Source organism: Taudactylus pleione, unplaced genomic scaffold (assembly GCF_031769625.1).
Source record: "Taudactylus pleione unplaced genomic scaffold, aTauple2 ptg000464l, whole genome shotgun sequence".
NCBI lineage: Eukaryota > Metazoa > Chordata > Amphibia > Anura > Myobatrachidae > Taudactylus > Taudactylus pleione.
In genome coordinates, this window is record NW_028284866.1 from 1,948,002 (window position 1) to 1,967,814 (window position 19,813).

Genomic DNA, 19,813 nt, shown 5'->3' on the forward strand with positions numbered 1-19,813 from the left:
GCTCTATTTACTACAATCCGCATATTGAATGCAGATTGTAGTGTGATATTATCAATCAATATTAGGCAATATCACAGGGATTTACTACAAATCCCTTGCAGGGACAGAGCTTGCGACAAAGCTCTGTCCCTGCGAGTCCCCTCCGCACACTAGTCACAGTATTTTCGCAAAAAATACCGTGACAAAGCACGCGCATGCGCCGAACGGCCGGCGCTGCTACCCCCCGGCGCTAAGCTCCGCCACCGTTGCTAAGCCCTGCCACCGCGGGCCCTCAGCGACCCCCCTCCACCCCCCGCGACTCCCCCTCTACACTTATCTGCATGATCCGAGCCTCCGTGAAAGTCCTCCATGCCTCCGGTCAGGTGATATCCCATACTGCACTGGGACCCGATCACCTGATGACCGGGCCGCAGTGCACTATGGGAGACCAGCTGACTGGAGGGGAGACATCACCGGAGGCCTGATCACTGGTCCCTGGAGTCAGGTAAGTAAAAAAAAATTTTGACAATTTTTTTTTCTTTTTTTTTACAGTAATCAGCTTGCGGTCTGTTTAGACCACACAGCTGATCACTGGGACCGATTCCTGGCTCTGCTCTCCCCGTTAGAGCAGAGTAGAAGGCCGGTAACCGGGGAGACCCTGGATAACGCCACCTCCAGGTGGCGTTATTATCACAGGGCTTTCCCCAATATTTTTTTACAATTTATTTTTAGTAACTATGGTCGGATCACATTTCCCATTACAATTATTGGAAATGCAATCTGCTTATTAAAAATAAGTGATACTTAGGGGTTGGAGTAGAAGTTTACAAATTCTACTCCAATTGCTATGTAATAACTATAGGTGATACTAAAATAATGTGAAAAGGGTGTGATAACACCCTTTTTCACTTTATTTTAGTAAAAATAATGTTAATAAATAGAGCCCATAGAAATGTGACCATCACCATGGTAGCTAAACATAGAAGAAACAACAACAAACATAAGCATACTGGTACACATGATACACATCTAGAACAATCCAATATAGAATCTATACAGTATAAGCTAGTACTCATCCCAATAATAAAAGGAATCCAATATGCTAAATATAAAAATCGAGATTTACATGAAGATAGGTTATGCAGCAGATCATACAAAATATTGTAAACCTAAATGGTCATTAAGTCCCTTGGGGACAAGGGTCCCTAATCTAAATATCCACCTAGTTTCACACTGGAGGAGCTTAGCTGCCCGATCACCACCCCATATGGATAATGGAATATGATCGATCATCCGATATCGCAGTGATGTCAATGTATGGGGGACCTGGCAGAATTGCTGAGCGACATGCTGGTCGCTAGTACCTGTAGTAACGGCTGATCGAATGGCTGACCTGTGGGCTGTCATATGTTCTTTAAACATTCTCTCGGTTTTACCGATATATGACAGCCCACAGGGGCATATAATTTGATACACAACAAATTTTGTCGTACAGGTAAGTATGATGGATATACAAAGTCTTACCCATCTGGGGGTGCTGAAATGTATCTCCTGAAATGAGAAATTGGCAGGTAGTGCAAGTGCATTTTATGCAGCCCATTTTACCCGTCAAGAAATTAGGGTTAGTATGCATAATAGACTTCGATATATCTGTTTTTACTAGTATATCACGTAAATTTTGTCCTCGCCAGTAACATGGCATAAGTGCTGTATTGCCAAGGGGTAATTCACCAACTGATTGTAGCAGGGGCCACAATTTTTTAAAAATACGATTAATGCCATTACTGGCTACATTATATTCCATAACCCATGGTAATTTTAAAGTACCAGGGGCAACTACTTTATCTGCTAAGAGGGCATCTCTATTGATGTTAATAGCCTTCTGCTTGGCTTCCTGTAGCAATTTAAAGGGGTACCCCCATTCCAGGAATTTTTGTGTCATATTATCCATCTCCTTTTCTGCTAATTTAGAATCAGAAGTAATTATTTTTATACGGAGAAACTGCGAATATGGTAAGCCGCGCTTAAGTGGGACAGGATGGAAACTATCCATATGGAGAAGATTATTCCTATCTGTAGGCTTTGTAAATAATGAAGTGGCGATTGAGCCACCAACTACAGAAATTTGAACATCCAGAAAATTAATGCTAGTGTTACTAATGTTATAAGTTAACTTGACAGGATGTTGTTTAGCATTATGTGTATCAAGGACAGCAATGAAGTCTTCCTTGCATACCTAGCCAGAAGATAAGAATATCGTCAATGTAACGATAGTAGAACTCAATATGGCATGATACAGTATCGTCATCAAAAAATATTAATTGTTCTATCTGAAACATGTACATGTTAGTGTACGATGGGGCCACATTGGACCCCATTGCACAACCGACACGTTGCAGATAGAACTCGCTGTCAAATAAAAAGAAATTGCGAGTGCGAGTCATTTCCAACAAAGACATGCATAGGTCCACCTCAGGACCTTGAAACAACATATGACCGGTAAGAAATCTTTTAGCTGCAACAATCCCCTGCGTGTGCGGGATAACCGAGTATAGACTGTTAATGTCAATACTACATAGCCAAATAGTATCCTGAAATCTAGGTAATAAATTAATCTTTTGCAATAAGGTACTCGTATCCAACAAAAAGCTTGGGTGATCTTGGATGCACCGTTGGAATAAAGAGTTGAGGTACAATGCCACTGGCTGAAACAAATTGTTCTTGGCCACAATTATCGGACCACCAGGGGGCTTGATTAAGGATTTGTGGATCTTCGGTGTAGTATAAAGAACCGATACCACTGGGTGTGCTGGAATGAATGCCTCAAATAATTTGCCTGTAATTTTGTTGTTATCGACAGCATCTGTGAGTAGGTTCACCAAATCACCCATGAACTTCTTGGTGGGAAGTTTGCCAAGCCTTTCATAAGTACTGTTATCACTTAGGTAGATGGTGAAATATGGGCATTGGATTCCTCACCGAAAAGCCGTGTGAATGTCCGTATCGAGGCGTTAAATGACTGTGGATCGAGTGTAGAGTTAGGTTGGACCTGAAGTAATAGTTGGGGGAGCTCAGATTCACTGTCCTGTTTAGGTGGATGTTTATGAAAAATTTCCTTGCGTTTTAATTAGCGATGTAATTGATATTGTTAGACTTGCCATTTTAGTGTATCAAGTGTATTGGTGGGGATGAAGGATAATCCCCGGGTTAGGACCTTAGTCTCTAAATCAGTAAAATCGTAACTAGACAGATTTATAATTTGGTTTTCCGAGGTCTGGGGGGTTTTGCGCCACGTCCCCGCCTCTTCCACTGGTGCCCGCGTCTTGTGAATCTACGCTGGCACCTCCTCCTGGTCCCTTGGCTCTTGTAATCACCCCTAAAAGGGTGTACACTACTGGTGCTATTACGAGGGGCTTCCGTCTCACTACCAGTTGAGGTGAAGTCATTTGAAGATTCAAACTGACGTGATCGTCTATTTTTCCTCCGGAAAAATTTTATCTTTTTCTCACCAATCTTAGCGTTATCGGTCCAACGATAAACATTGTAATTATCATAGTCTAGATCCACTTTTGCTCTTTTTTCCGTTTTGAATTTAATTAGATCTCTCTTATATGTCTGTAGTTGATTATTCAGCTTATCATACCATTTCATAGATTCACCATTCTCCAAAGCTGGTTTGTGAATCAGCTCAAATGCTGCAATCTTATCCTTGTAGCCATTCATTTCTTTAGTGGATTGTTTAATTATTAAGAGTATCAAGTCCATGGAACATTTATTTAAAATGGCCACCCATTTTTTACAAAATGCAGGGTCATTATGGCCGATGGTAGGGCTGTTCCTCACTCTTAAACCCCGTGGTATTTTTTTGGCCCGTAGTATTCATTTAAAGAGATACAGTGGTAATAAATATCGATTTATTTTTGTTTCAAATTTAACAATTTACGATATAGGTCTTCAGCTGAAGTTGCTTCTACCTGTTCTAGCAAAACTTCTTTAAATAGTATGTCATCAGCCTCTGATTCAGAATGACTGTATATATCCCCAAAGGGAAAACAGTATGATTATAACCACTGGACTCCTCAGGCTCCTCCTGATTGGCCATAATTAAATAGAAAAGTACCAAATGCTTAGTGCAAAAATAAAAGTGCCAAATAAATACACAGTTATATATAAAGTGCAACAGTCAATGTGCAAAACAAGGCAGGAAACTGTGCATAGAGTTTGTGCATATAAGCAAAATTTGGAGTGAATATTAAAACCATAACTATCTCAGTAACAAGCTGAGGGCCTGATTCAGAGTCGGCCGCTCTGACCAGAGCGCTCGCTCTGACTCAGGGCCGGCCTACCTAAAATTGGTGACCACCCACAGCTTGTGCGAGCGGCCAAAAAGATGGTGGCGATGGTCAAGACCATCACGACCATCGGGCTTGCGACGAGACCCTTGCGGTAGGGTCTCGTCTGCCGCATGCCCGGAGTGCTTTTGGCTCTATCAGAGCCAAAAACACTCCCACTGACATCACTTGTGATGTCAGTGGGGCCGGACTCAGACAGTAGGCGTTCCCATGGGAACGCCTCCGTCTGGCCAGCCACGCCCCCGGCACGCCCACCAAAGGGGGCGTGCTGTCACTCACCATCGACAGCACGCCCCCTTTGGTGCGAGACCCCGAGCGACGGCTTCCCCGTCACTCGGCGGGTCTCGCGATTGCGTACGACTGAGCAGCTGCCGTCGTGCGCATGTGCATTTGGGTAACATCGACCCGCTTGCGAGCGTCCCTGAATGAGACCCTGAGTACCATAGAGACAGTGCTGACTTCGAACAGGTATTCAAGTTCAAGTAAGGAAAGCCTTGACAGAGCATACGGGTACACGTGATACACATCTAGAACATTCCAATATAGAATCTATACAGTATAAGATAGTACTCATCCCAATAATAAAAGGAATCCAATATGCTAAATTTAGAGACTAAGGTGCTATCCCGGGGATTATTCTTCGTCCCCACCAATACACTTGGGCCACTTGGGCCGCTTGCTAGATGCGATTGCTCGCATCCAGCGTATGCAAATTTGTCAAAGTGACGACATGAGAAGCGATCTCTCGCCAAGGCATAAGCATAAGCGCACCCACTTTGGCTGTGCGAGCGATCTCTCTGTGTATGCAGACACCCATTAGCTAATGTAGAAACGCCCACTAGCACACGTCATCTCCAGGAAGTGTATTAAAACATTGGTACATCAAGCACCATCGGATGCGATCGCAGCGCTTGTTGTTGCCTTACCCTGCCACAAGCACTGCGAGGACTTCAGTGTAAAAAACAAGCATGTGACGTGTACTATGACGCTGCCTGTTAATTATGCATGCCTTAAAAACGGCATTGAAACACCCAGGCACGCCTACGTTCACATCTCCACACCCCCGTTATTGGTGTCCTGCCCCTGTTACCACCCACAAATGGCCTCTCCTGTCACTCATTGCATTGGGCTGGCTTTGCTGGGCGAGCTAGCGGGCTGCGATTGCACAGAGTAGTTCGCGCACACGCAGAACGAAGCATACGCAAACCATCGGGCCGCTTGTGAGCGCACAGCGCTTGTGAGCGGCTCAGAATCAGGTCCTTGATCCACTAAAATGGCAAGTGGAACAATATCAATTACATTGCCAATTAAAACGCAAGGAATTTTTTCATAATTATCCACCTAAAGGGGCCTATCCATTAGCAGATGTTTTTCTGAAAGATGAAAGACAAAAGATATCTATTGAAAATTCCGGTGGCTGTGCTGAAAGATATCTGTCATGTACATGACAGATTTTGGCAAAAGACGAACGATGAACGATATCGCATGACATCATTCAGGGAGTGGATTTTTTTCTCTGCGGCACTCTGAAGCTGCTGCTAATATCTTTCGTCGTTTACCGCATATAAACTGCCAGATATTTCTAATATCTGGCAGCGATATGCGATAATTGACCAACATGTTGGAGAGATGAAAGATTCAATTTATCGGCCGCGGGAGTGGGCATCTCTCATCGTTCAGGGCCCATCCATAGCAGATAAATTGAACGATTGAACGATATATCGTTCTATCGTTCAATTTATCTGCTAATGGATAGGCCCCTTAAACAGGACAGTGAATCTGAGCTCCCCCAACAATTACTTCAGGTCCAACCTACATCTACATTCGATCCACAGTCATTTAACGCCTCGATACGGACATTCACATGGCTTTTGGGTGAGGAATCCAATGCCCATATTTCCCATCTACCCCATATATGTTACAACTTAAGTACAGTGGAACAAACAACATTAAAAAAGCTGGCCAGTAACAGGGACTTCATTTTTAGACTTGCCGATAAGGGAGGAGCCCTGATGGTGCAAAATGTAAGTGATTATAAAGATTATATATTCATGAATTGATCCTCAAGGAGATTCAAAAAACGAAGCCAGCACACCAAAATATTGTATCAACAAAAGAACCACTTTGTATTAAAGTACAGCCATGTTACCTCGGGTAAGTTAATAGCAGTAAAATACTCATCAGTGCCTGGTGACCATATGCAATGTAAACAGTCAAATGCCCGACGGCCATTTCAGTGGCACAACCACCTTCATCATGTGATTTGTGTGTATATATATATATATATATATATAATTAGTGCAGGCATATACTATCATTATCTTTATTTAAATATACATGTGTCCTGAGACTGCTACAATATGAGCTGTTTTTAGTCATATTGGCTATGTTGAATAATAACTGTCAGTTACACCAGTGGTTCCCAAACTCTGCCTACAAGGCATCCTAACAGTCCTGGTTTTCAGGATATCCATGCTTGAGCACAGGGGGCTTAGGGCTTGATCCTGAGTCGCACAGAGGGCCTGATTCAGATGCGCATTCTATTTGCGTGCGGTCGCTCTGAATCAGAGCATCCCTTTTTTTTTAAATTCCGGCCTCCAGGCCGCTCACACAGCTGTGGGTGACCACGGAACGTCTCGGTTCGTACAGCCAACAACATCGCTTTAGGCTAGGAGCTCCCGGGGGGAACTTAGGGTTAGGCATTCCCCCGGGCACTTTCAGGGGGGGTTAGGGTTAGGCACTTGGGAGGGAGGTTAGGGTTAGGCACCCATAAGGGAGGGTTAGGGTTTTGGGGGGGTGGGCTTAGTAATACTTAAAAATACTTTCCTGTCGGGATCTTCTGTTGCCGGTCTTCCGGCGTCGGTTACTTGAACATTCGTCCAGCGGTGTTTCATACCGATCCCGCTGCAGCAGTCAGTCCTCTCTCTCCCTGCCTGAAGTGCCGCATCCTGTCACACACACGAGCGAGCTGCAGGACCCGGGCTCCCCCAACAGGTCTGGGCCCGGGTAAGGTATCCACTCCCCCCCCCCCTCTCGGCATTATTGTGCAGCACAATAATATCACAGTGCAATGCCTGGCTACCAGTCACTGAGGAGCCGTATTTTGGTGTTGCCCCCGCCCCTCCTGGTACGCAACCCCTGCTGATGTAACTGATTAGCATTAGTAATTCAAATCAGCCAATGATCCAATACCTGTCACTATATAACCAGCCCCCATGGCAGGGCCGAAATTAGGATTTTTGTCACCAGGGGCAGGACAGTAATTTGGCGCCCCCCCCCTGGTAATTTCCCCTGCAGCAGTGCCCCTATAGTAATGTCCCCTGAGGTAATGCCCCTGTAATAGTGCCCATGTAGTAATGCCTCTGTAGTAGTGCCCATATAATACCCCCATAGTAATGCCCCATAGCAATGCCCCTGTAGTAGTGCCCATATTGTAATGCCCCCATAGTAATGCCCATATATTAATACCCCATAGTAATGCCCCTGTAGAGCCCATGCTCCCATATTAATGCCCTTGTGGTAATGCCCATGCCCCATTATAATGCCCCTGTGGTAATGCCCGTGCCCCCATAATAATGCCCCTGTGGTAATGCCTCTGTAGTGCCCATGCCCCAATAGTAATGCCCCTGTAGTGCTCATGCCCCTGTAGTGCTCATGCCCCAATAGTAATGCTCCTGTAGTGCTCATGCCCCTGTAGTGCCCATGCCCCCATAGTAATGCCCCTGTGGTAATGCCCATGCCCATAGTAATGCCCCTGTGGTAATTCCCATGCCCCCCATAATAATGCCCCTGTAGTGCCCATGCCCCATTAGTAATGCCCCTTATTGACCATGCCCCCATAATAATGCCCCTGTGGTAATGTCCATGCCCCCATAGTAATGCCCCTGTGGTAATGCCCATGCCCCCATAATAATGCCCCTGTGGTAATAGTAATGCCCCCATAGTAATGCCCCTGTGGTAATGCCCATGCCCCCATAGTAATGCCCCTGTGGTAATGCCCATGCCCCCATAGTAATGCCTCTGTGATAATGCCCATGCCCCTGTAGTGCAGCTTATTAAAAAAAAATACTTACCTTGAACCCTGTTCCTGCATCCAGCATCGCGTCTGGTCCGCCGGCTGCTCCTCGGAACTATGGGGGAGACGTCATGACGTCTCCCCCATAGTGCCCGTGGGGAGAGACGGAAGCTGGAGTTCGGGAGAGAACTCCAACCTCCGGCTACACCGCGTCGCTGCAGAGAAGGAGCCGGGCGCGCGCTGGTAATAAATATTACCAGCGGATGTCCGGCTTGGAGCCTCTCTGCAGCGCCGGGCTGGAGGTCACTGGCACCGGGTACAGCGGCTCACCCGGTGCACGTGCACCTCCAGCCCCCCCCTAGTTGCGGCCCTGCCCATGATGCTTCCTAGGAAACTTATTAAGTGGTCCATGACCTCTATCTATTTTAGAAATTATAAATTGAGGTTTGAGCTCTCTTTATGTTGGAAAAAACACACTTGACAACAGTCAATGAAACCTATCAGTGTTACTTATACCCCTTTTCCACCAAAATTCCGGGTCTGACCCGGAGTTGGAACAGGGGGCCTCGCAACCGGGTCGATGTTTGCCCACTGGGCATGCGTACGACGGAGGCGGCTCCGTCGTGTGCATGCGTGAGACCCGGCCAGCGACAGGTGCTCCGTCACTCCGGTTCTTGCACCAAAGGGGGCAAGCTGTCGATGGTGATTGACAGCTCACCCCGTTTGGTAGGCGGGCAGGGGGGGTGGCTGGCCAAACGGAGGCGTTCCCGAAGGAACACCTGCTGTTTGGGGGCGGCCCCACTGACATCACGAGTGATGTCAGTGGGAGAGCTTCCGGCTCTATTAGAGCCAGAAGCTCTCTGGGGCTTGCGGCCATTAGACCCTACCACAAGGGTCTCGTCGCAAGCCCGATGGTCGCGATGGTCTTGACCATCGGGACCATCAACCTGGCCGCTAGCAATAGCTGTGGGTGGTCACCCACAGCTATGTGAAAAAAAACAAACAAAAAAAAAAAACGCCCTGATTCAGGGCGAGCGCTTGTTCAGAGCGTCCGGCTCTGAATCAGACCCAGGGTTCCTATCTGGATCAGACACGGAATTTAGCCGGCGCCGACTCGGGATATTCGTCATCTCCAAGCACCACTGTAGCCAGACCAATCGGCTGGCTTGCGGCGCACTGCAGGTCATCAAGACCAGGAGTGCGCCGTACACACAGCAGGGTTTCACGGGTTACTCCCATGTTAAACCCTGCTATTTACCTGGGTTGGATTGCCGGGTCACTCGACCTGGCGCTCCAACCCTCACCCTTTTTACACCAAGGAGCTGCCCGGGTTAACCCTGCAATAACCTGAGTTTTAGCTCTGGTGTAAAAGGGGTATAACTATGTGTTTAATAAATGTGACACTTCAGTTTGTTCTGTTTCTTCATGATAATGGATTATGTAGCTATACTAAGCCTTGGAAAGAGATAAAGTGGACGGAGATAAACTACCAACAAATCAGCTCCCAACTGTCACTATTCAAACACAGCCTGTAAAGTGAGTTAGGAGCTGATTGGTTGGCACTTAATCTCTCTGCATATTAACTCTCTCCACGGCTTAGTACATCACCCCCAAAGTTTGCTCATCACTTTGTCACTGATAACATTACAGACGGACAGTTCATCACCCCACTTTAAGTTTCCATTTGTGAATTGCAATCACCCCTTTTGTATGTATTCAGTAATCAGGAGACAGAGCTATGCACAGATGACAACAATGGATTATAGGGGGTAATTGCCTTGTTATGTCTATGCAGCAATTCAGCAACTGAAGTCAATCAGGGCAATATCCGGGCTGGGAGAAAAGTCAGTTTCCATACAGACTACTAGACGGCATTCCACACAACTATTTCCTGTGTCTCTGGGGCACACAATACCTGATTTAAAGTTGAATGTAAAGATGTAACGTTTGATTCCCATGGCCGCATGGTTAGATATATGCAACTGTAAATCTAGCATCTACAGTAGAGTTACCATGCATCAATCATCATCAACTCCAAATCTTTCATCCATCTGACATAGTTAATGTACTCAACATTTGTATATTTTAAAATAAAACACATCCCAGATGGGCTCTCATATGCACGTTAGTGTTCCTGATCTGCCTCTCCAAGTGCTAGGGTCCTAAAGTACAAGGTAAATGCTGACACAAGTTGTACACAAGTGCAGTGTATACATTTTTGCACCAGGATGCTTGTTTGCGCCACTCAAATGCACGTATGTGCAACTCTAAATCATTCCCTGGTGCCATTATGTAGGTGGTATCCATTGTGCCTATGATATTGCACTGTGCAGATACTGGAAGTAAAGAACCCAACATTTAGAGGGTCCATGCAATAAAAAATACTAATACAGCATTATCCAATTATAAGGTTGATAGAAATTGATCCTAAGGGGTAAATTTACTAAAGTGTGAGTTTTTAGAAGTGAGTTTTAAAAGTGATGTTGTCCATATTATTATTTTATTATTATTATCGTTTATTTATATGGCGCCACAAGTGTTCCGCAGCGCCTTAGAAAGTACATAAACAAATAATTTGACAATGGACGTACAGTAAAAAATAGGACAAGGACATGGATAATATACATTGATACATAAGTGACCATAACACCTAGATATGCAACAGAGCGTAAGCAACCAAGTGTTAGGTGCCATGGTGGGGGGTAAGAAGTAGGTGAAAGCACAAGAGGGTAGAGGCCCTGCTCGTAAGAGCTCACATTCTAAAGGGGAGGGGCAGACAAACAGGTGTGACACAGATGGGGTAAACGGAGGAAGGAGCATGTTGCAGCAAGTTAGGATGGGAGCTGGAAGGCTTTGATGAAGTAGTGGGTCTTGAGAGCCCGTTTGAAAGATTGTAAAGAGGAGGAGAGTCTGATAGGGAGAGGGAGAGAGTTCCAAAGGTCGGGAGCAGCACGGGCAAAATCTTGGAGGTGGGAGTGGGAGGAAGTAATCAGTTGGCATGAGAGGTGGCGTGCATTGGTTGAGCGAACGGGGCGGCCAGGAGAGTGGAGGGAGATGAGGTCAGAGATGTAAATGGGAGAGGAATGGGTGAGGGCTTTGTAAGCAAGTGTGAGAACCTTGAATTGGGTTCTAAAAGGGAAGGGAAGCCAGTAGAGGGTTTGTAGGAGAGTGGAGGCAGATGTAGAGCGTTTGGAGAGGAAGATGAGTCGAGCAGCAGCATTGAGGACAGACTGGAGAAGAGAGAGATGGGAGTTGGGGAGGCCAGATAGGAGAAGGTTACAGTAGTCCAATCTGGATATGACCAGTGAGTGTATGAGGGTTTTGGTGGCATCCTGGGTGAGAAAGGGTCTAATCTTGGAAATATTTTTGAGATGGAAGCGACAGGACTGTGAGAGGCTCTGGATATGTGGTTTGTAGGAGAGGGAGGAGTCCAGGATAACTCCAAGACAGCGCACTTTGGGGCTAGAAGAGATAGTTGTGCCATCAATTGTTAAAGAAATAGTTGGAAGTGAGGTTATGTTAAGGGTGGAAAAATGATCAGCTCAGTCTTAGACATATTAAGTTTAAGAAATCGTTGGGACATCCAGGAAGAATCAGCAGAGAGACAGTTGGAGATACGAGTGAGGAGAGAGGGGGAGAGGTCAGGGGAGGAAAGGTAGATCTGAGTATCATCAGCATAGAGGTGATAATGGAGGTCAAAAGAGCTGATGAGTTCACCTAGAGAGGACGAATAGAAGGAGAATAGTAGAGGTCCAAGAACGGAACCTTGGGGAACACCTACTGTAAGAGGCTGTGGTGGGGAAGAGGAGTCATGAGAAGAGACAGAGAAGGACTGGTCTGAGAGGTAGGACGACAGCCAGGAGAGAGCAGTGTCACGTAAACCAAGGGAGTGTAGGATCAGTGGAGTGGAGAAAGCAACCAATCAGATTCTAGCTATTATCTTCTAGAAGGTGCTAGTTAAATATTAAGTAGAATCTGATTGGTTGCTATGGGCAACATCACTTCTCAAACTCACTTCTAAAAACTCTCACTTTAGTAAATTTACCCCTAAGATTTCATCTAATACCACTCTTACATCTGGGTCTGACTGGGTATTTGGAACACGGATCCAACCAGGTCAGACCCGGGACAGCTACCCTTCAGACTGCGGCGGTCAATCCCGGGTCGGCGCCATTTACACTGCACACGGGTGCAGTGGAACTGGTCTGCCGGGGCTTGGAGATGACCTCATTTCCATCGCCAGAAAATCCTGAAATCACCATCCCATAATACTCCTTTTACACTTGTTGCCCAGGTTATGGCACGTGAACACGCAGCAACTTGGGTTACTCTGCAGTGTGAAAGGGCCAGGTTGAAATAATCCGGGTCGATCAATCAATCAGTTATAACATTCAGCAGTCAACATGCAATAGATTGCTAAAAGCTAACTGAATGCAATGGGTTACAACAATATATCCTTGCTCTTTGCACCATGTTATTGTGCTATTATGTCCCATGTCTTCTATATTATACATGACTGAGCAGTGCTTGCATCACATTTAGTGCAGAATTCAAAACCATTGCTCAGTTATGTCCTGGAATATGATGTTCCTACACATATTCACACGGTGATCTTCCTCCCACAAAGATCTTCACTGAAGCAGAAGAATGTGCTAGTTAGCTTCCACATCAAAGAGACTGTCTTCTCAAACAGGCTTCGTTCTCTGGCATGTATGTAACTGAGGAACAAAATAATGTAATTAAAGGCAGCAAACGAAAATATCTGAACTGCCAACAGATATAAAATTATATTTTCGTTAAAACTCAAACAGTAATGGGGCAGTATGGTTTGGATGTAGGTATATTATGTTGTATGCAGAGTATTGTCTTGCTTAATCCTAAATTGTGGCCAAGTTATACCATAGAGTGACCAATGACATGGGGCGTTTCTAGAGAGGAGGGGGCCCGTGTGCAGTCTCCGACACGGGCCCCCTACTCTCTGTCCGGCGGCCGGCAGTACACTGAGCTGTGCACGACCAGCGTCGGTGTTATAGACTCTGGGCACTAGAGTGCGCCCAGAGTCTATAGAGGATGCGCTGGTCACCGGGAAAATGGCCATGGTGGCCATTTTCCCTGTATTGCGCTTGCGCAAACGACGGGAAAATGGCCGTGGAGGTCATTTTCTAGTCGTTTTTACAGTGCCAGACCCCGCGCCGAGGTGGGACTCCGGAGAGGTAAGTAATTCTATGGGGGCAGGGTGTGTGGTGCGGGGCCCCCCTGTTCCCCGCCCATGTTCCCCGCACACCCTGCACCCATTATAGATACGCCCCTGCCAATGACAGATCCCAATTATACCCCTTTCAGATTAGCAGCAAAACCCCAGGTTATTACACGTGAACGCGCAGCAACCCCGGGATTTTGCTTAGTCTGAAAGGGTCCTTAAAAAAATAATTTGGGTTGTGTGATGTCAGTGGGGCCGGCCCCAGACGGTAGGCGTTCCCATGGGAACGCCTCCGTCTGGGCAGGCACGCCCACCAAAGGGGGCGTGCTGTCAATCACCATCGACAGCACGCCCCCTTTGGTGCAAGACCCATAACGACGGCTTGGCTGTCGTTATTCTGGTTTCGCGCATGCGCACGACGGAGCCGGCTCCCTCGTGCGCATGCGCACTTGGGCAACATCGCCCGCTTGCGAGCGCTCAGCGCTCGCGAGTGGGTCTGAATCAGGCCCAGAGCTTGTGGGATATGGTATATCTAGCAGAAGTAAAGGGGCGGCCACTTAGGTCAGCAAGATTCATTTGCATCACAGTAACAAAAAAATAAATAAAACTGTAGTTCCTGTTTGCCCTGCTAGTGACAATTTGTATAGCCCATAGATCACTGTTTGTGAAAATGTAAAACAACAATGACCTAACATGTGAAAGTGAAACCTTTATTATTATGGAGGAATGAATGTAAATAAAGGAAAGTATAATTGAACAGCTTTAATATGCTGCGCGAATGTCAGAACTCAAATTCATAGATGTACGGTGCATAGGGTTTTTCTTTTATCTTGGTCCCATTCTCATAGTAAGTTTTTAGGTTTTATTAATAATTGAGCAATTGATTTATTTCATTTTTGTGCAGTAGTTTTCTTATTATACATTGGGCCTGATTCAGACCCGCTCGCGAGCGCTGAGTGCTCGCAAACGGGTCGCATGCGCGAAACCCAGATAGCGATGGGCAAGCCGTCGCTCCGGGTCTCGCTACAAAGGGGGCGTGCTGTCGATGCTGAGTGACAGCACGCCCCCTTTGGTGGGCGGGCCGGGGGCATGGCTGCCCAGACAGAGGCGTTCCCATGGGAACACCTACAGTCTAGGGCCGGCCCCACTGACATCACAAGTGATGTCAGTGGGTGGACTTCTTGCTCTGTAAGAGCAAGAAGTCCACTGGGACTTGCGGCAACGAGACCCTACCACAAGGGTCTCGTCTCAAGTCCGATGGTCACGATGGTCTTGACCATCGCAACCATCATCCTGGCCACTCGCACTAGTTGTGGGTGGTTACCCACAGCTATGCGAGCGGCCAGGAGGCCGCTCTAAAAATACAATAGGCGGGCACTGGTTCAGAGCGAGTGCTCTGAAAGAGCGTCCGGCTCTGAATCAGGCCCATACTCCATTCCCTGGTTGGCTCAGTATACAGAGACCATTCATTGATCAGCTTAGTATACACAGCCCAGTGGCGGAACGAGAGAGTGGTGAGGCCAGGTGCAAGAATATGCTTTGCCCCCCCCATGCAGTGCCCCCAGTAGTGCCCCTTACCTTATACAGTGCCCTCAGTAGTGCCCCTTATACAGTGCCCCCTTTAGTGCCCGTTATACAGTGCCCTCAGTAGTGCCCCTTATACAGTGCCCCCAGTAGTGCCCCTTATACAGTGCCCTCAATAGTGTCCCTTATACAGTGCCTCCAGTAGTGCCCCTTATACAGTACCCTCAGTAGTGTCCCTTATACAGTGCCCCCAGTAGTGCCCCTTATACAGTGCCCTCAGTAGGGTCCCTTATACAGTGCCCCCAGTAGTGCCCCTTATACAGTGCCCTCAATAGTGTCCCTTATACAGTGCCTCCAGTAGTGCCCCTTATACAGTACCCTCAGTAGTGTCCCTTATACAGTGCCCCCAGAAGTGCCCCTTATACAGTGCCCTCAGTAGTGTCCCTTATACAGTGCCCCAGTAGTGGTCCCCCTATGCAGTGCTCCCAGTAGTGCCCCTTATACAGTGCCCCCAGAAGTGGTCTCCCTATGCAGTGTCCCCAGTAGTAGTCCCCCAAATGCATTGCCCCCAGTAGTAGTCCCCCCAGTAGTGCCCCTTATGCAGTGCCCCCAATAGTGCGCCCCTTACATATAAGACAAACACACACGGAAAAAAAAAAACACACTTACCTGAATCCTCGCTCCTGCGCCCGCCACCATCAGCTCCTCTGTCCTCCTGCTCTGCATGATGGGAGAGATGGCATGACGTCCCATCGCCCACTGCGAGAGCCGGAAGGAGACCATTCACTGATCAGCTTAGCATATATACAGCCCAGTGGCGGAACTAGAGAGTGGTGGGCCCAGGTGCAAGAATAAGCTTTGGGCCCCCCATGCAGTGCCCCCAGTAGTAGTCCCCCTATGCAGTGCCCCCAGTAGTGCCCCATATACAGTGCCCCCAGTAGTGGACCCCTATGCAGTGCCCCCAGTAGTGGTCTCCCCTATGCAGTGCTCCCAATAGTGCCCCTTATACAGTGCCCCCAGAAGTGGTCCCCCTATGCAGTGCCCCCAGTAGTAGTCCCCCCAGTAGTGCCCCTTATGCAGTGCCCCCAATAGTGCACCCCTTACATATAAGACAAACACACACGAAAAAAAAAAAACACACTTACCTGAATCCTCGCTCCTGCGCCTGCCACCGTCAGCTCCTCTGTCCTCCTGCTCTGCATGATGGGAGAGATGGCATGACGTCCCATCGCCCACTGCGAGAGCCGGAAGGAGACCATTCACTGATCAGCTTAGTATATATACAGCCCAGTGGCGGAACTAGAGAGTGGTGGGCCCAGGTGCAAGAATAAGCTTTGGGCCCCCATGCAGTGCCCCCAGTAGTAGTCCCCCTATGCAGTGCCCCCAGTAGTGCCCCATATACAGTGCCCCCAGTAGTGGACCCCTATGCAGTGCCCCCAGTAGTGGTCTCCCCTATGCAGTGCTCCCAATAGTGCCCCTTATACAGTGCCCCCAGAAGTGGTCCCCCTATGCAGTGCCCCCAGTAGTAGTCCCCCCAGTAGTGCCCCTTATGCAGTGCCCCCAATAGTGCACCCCTTACATATAAGACAAACACACACGAAAAAAAAAAAACACACTTACCTGAATCCTCGCTCCTGCGCCTGCCACCGTCAGCTCCTCTGTCCTCCTGCTCTACATGATGGGAGAGACGTCATGACGTCCCATCACCCACTGCGGGAGCCGGAAGGAGACCATTCACTGATCAGCTTAGTATATATACAGCCCAGTGGCGGAACTACAGAGTGGTGGGCCCAGGTGCAAGAATAAGCTTTGGGCCCCCCATGCAGTGCCCCCAGTAGTGGTCCCCCTATGCAGTACCTCCAGTAGTGCCCCATATACAGTGCCCCCAGTAGTGGTCCCCCTATGCAGTGCCCCCAGTAGTGGTCCCCCCTATGCAGTGCTCCCAATAGTGCCCCTTATACAGTGCCCCCAGAAGTGGTCCCACTATGCAGTGTCCCCAGTAGTAGTCCCCCAAATGCATTGCCCCAGTAGTAGTCCCCCCAGTAGTGCCCCTTATGCAGTGCCCCCAATAGTGCCCCCACTACATATATATAAAAAAAAATACACTTACCTGAATCCACGCTACTGCGCCCACCAGCATCAGCTCCTCTGTCCTCCCAGTAGTGGTCCCCCTATGCAGTGCCCCCAGTAGTGCCCCATATACAGTGCCCCCAGTAGTGGACCCCTATGCATTGCCCCCAGTAGTGGTCTCCCCTATGCAGTGCTCCCAATAGTGCCCCTTATACAGTGCCCCCAGAAGTGGTCCCCCTATGCAGTGCCCCCAGTAGTAGTCCCCCCAGTAGTGCCCCTTATGCAGTGCCCCCAATAGTGCACCCCTTACATATAAGACAAACACACACGAAAAAAAAAAAACACTTACCTGAATCCTCGCTCCTGCGCCTGCCACCGTCAGCTCCTCTGTCCTCCTGCTCTGCATGATGGGAGAGATGGCATGACGTCCCATCGCCCACTGCGAGAGCCGGAAGGAGACCATTCACTGATCAGCTTAGTATATATACAGCCCAGTGGCGGAACTAGAGAGTGGTGGGCCCAGGTGCAAGAATAAGCTTTGGGCCCCCCATGCAGTGCCCCCAGTAGTGGTCCCCCTATGCAGTGCCTCCAGTAGTGCCCCATATACAGTGCCCCCAGTAGTGGTCCCCCTATGCAGTGCCCCCAGTAGTGGTCCCCCCTATGCAGTGCTCCCAATAGTGCCCCTTATACAGTGCCCCCAGAAGTGGTCCCACTATGCAGTGTCCCCAGTAGTAGTCCCCCAAATGCATTGCCCCAGTAGTAGTCCCCCCAGTAGTGCCCCTTATGCAGTGCCCCCAATAGTGCCCCCACTACATATATATATAAAAAAAAAATACACTTACCTGAATCTACGCTACTGCGCCCACCAGCGTCAGCTCCTCTGTCCTCCCAGTAGTGGTCCCCCTATGCAGTTCCTCCAGTAGTGGTCCCTCCTATGCAGTGCTCCCAGTAGTGGTCCCCCCTATGCAGTGCTCCCAGTAGTGCCCCTTATACAGTGCCCCCAGTAGTGCCCCCCCCTACATATATAAGACAAACACACACACACAAATAAAAAAACACACTTACCTGAATCCTCACTCCCGCACCCGCCGCTGTCAGATCCTCTGTCCTCCCGCACTGCACGATGGGAGAGATGTCATGACGTACCATCACCCACTGCGGGAGCCGGAGTGAGCTTCAGCCCGGCCCCGGCTCCCTCCATGGACGCAGCAGCCAGTGAGAGTCTGTCTGTGTGTTCATTACTGTGTAGTGCGGACCGCTCTCACTGCAGTCCGCACTACACTTAAATACTGTGGGGCCTGGGGGACACTGGCGACGGGTACAGGGCCCCGCTGTTGGATGCAGGCGGCTATGGTCCCCTGCACCGCAGCAGTCCCCGGTGCAAGCACACCGGCTGCACAGCCGCTAGTTCCGCCACTGATACGGCCTATTAAGTTAACCAGTGTCCCAGTATAGTATAAAGAGACCATTACTTGCTGACCAGTATATTATAATAAATACCCCATTATAATGTATTTGCATATGTAGAACCACGCTGTGCCACTACCACTCAGGTGCCCAATAACCCGTTGGCCCCTACAGTGAGTAAGCAGCCTGATGGTACATTCTGGACCAGATGCACTGCAATACCCAGCAAGCCCAGCAGTAGTGTACAGGCTGACACTGTACACTACTGGTGATACCACTGTGTGTATACCACTGTTTAACTCCTGCATTACTTGTTACCCTGCTGTTACCAATAACCTGCAAGCCTGGTCAAGAACAAACTTTCTGGCCTAAGATAACTTTTACAAGTGGTCTGTGATAGGAGAAAGTACCAAACGCCCCTCTCTCTGGAACACTGCCCAATCTTGATATATTGATAAAGGCAATATCGCAATTAAATTACAAAACAGACAGCAGGGAAGAGAAAGAAGAGTGGGAAATGGACATGGAGTGTGGGAGAGAGTTAGGTAGGGGAACACGGGGTAAAGGGAGAGAAAGGGAAAGGGAGGGGAGGAGCCAGATAAGTGAGGAAAGAGACACAAAAAGATGGGAAAAAGGGGACATATATGGAAATGGAGGTGCAGATAAGGGAAGGGATGGCAATGCTGGCTACAACCAGGGCCGGTTCCATGTATACGCATGGTACGCAGCTGAGTAGGGCGACCATGGGGGCGGCGGGTAGACTGTGTCTCTGTGACATAGGCTGCACCGGGCGTGTAGTGCTGATGGAGTTCGGTCAGCACTACACAGTGACAAACACACAGCCGCGGGCACCGGCAGCACTGTGTTCGTTTTAATTAGCAGCCAATGAGAGTCTGTCAGACTCTCATTGACTGCTGTGCCCACTGTCGGAGCCGGGCTGGAGGTCACTCATGAGCTCCATCTTCCGGCTCCCGTAGTGGGTAATGGGAGAGACATCATTACGTCTCTCCCATAATGCAGAGCGGGCTGGCCCGGGAGGACGGACGGAGAAGCGGATGGCGGTGGCGGGAGCAGGAGCCGGAGCAGGTATTCCGGTGTTTTTTTGTTTTTTTTAATATGTGTGTGTCTACTGGGGGGGCATTACAAGGGGGGACTACTACTAGGGGCACTACAAGGGGGGGCTACTACTGGGGGCACTGCATGAGGGGGGTCTACTACTGGGGACACTATATAAGGCACGCTGTATACTGGGGGCGCTGCATAGGG